This window comes from Etheostoma spectabile, chromosome 15 (assembly GCF_008692095.1).
Source record: "Etheostoma spectabile isolate EspeVRDwgs_2016 chromosome 15, UIUC_Espe_1.0, whole genome shotgun sequence".
Taxonomy (NCBI): domain Eukaryota; kingdom Metazoa; phylum Chordata; class Actinopteri; order Perciformes; family Percidae; genus Etheostoma; species Etheostoma spectabile.
Genome location: NC_045747.1, coordinates 4,380,002 through 4,380,537, shown reverse-complemented (window position 1 = coordinate 4,380,537; position 536 = coordinate 4,380,002). Strand labels below are relative to the sequence as shown.

Sequence of the window (536 nt, the reverse complement as noted above, 5' to 3'; positions counted from 1 at the left end):
AACCACTGCTCAGTACTACGACACACAAACAAACTCAAACTGTGTGGCGTGGAGCTCATAATACACACTTCTAATTGATAGGGTTTGTCTGTTTCTTGCACTGAGGGCAGATTGTTATTGCAGTGCTTGAGGGTAGGTTGTTACCGGAGCGACAAGCACACTACTACAAAACCCTAGACCTGTACACAGACTAGAGTTTAATAAAAAAAAGGAAATAAATTCTGTTAAAGATAGGGGGGAAAGAGAGAGAGGAAGAAAATGGACTCAGCATTTGGATATCCAGTATTTAACTGGGGCAATATTGAGAACCTGCATACCTTAGCTCCGTCTGTGAAGTTTGATCAAACATATTAGAAAGTTCAACGGAATCAGTTGTGTTTACAGGACTCATCAGACAGAGACAAACCACAGCCACTGTAGTTTAGGTGTTCATAGACGTAAAGATGCTAATAGGCAGGTGATGTTGTGCACCATTATTCAATTAAATTCAATTTCATTCATAGTATCAAATCATAACAAGAGTTATCTCGAGACAC

General features: G+C 39.6%; 1 protein-coding gene across 1 annotated transcript in view; it reads left to right on the top strand.

Moving 5' to 3' along the window:
* Nucleotides 1–536, top strand: part of grin2aa (glutamate receptor, ionotropic, N-methyl D-aspartate 2A, a) — a 165,838-nt gene that overhangs the window by 146,708 nt on the left and 18,594 nt on the right. The gene's annotated exons all lie outside the window — the stretch shown is intronic.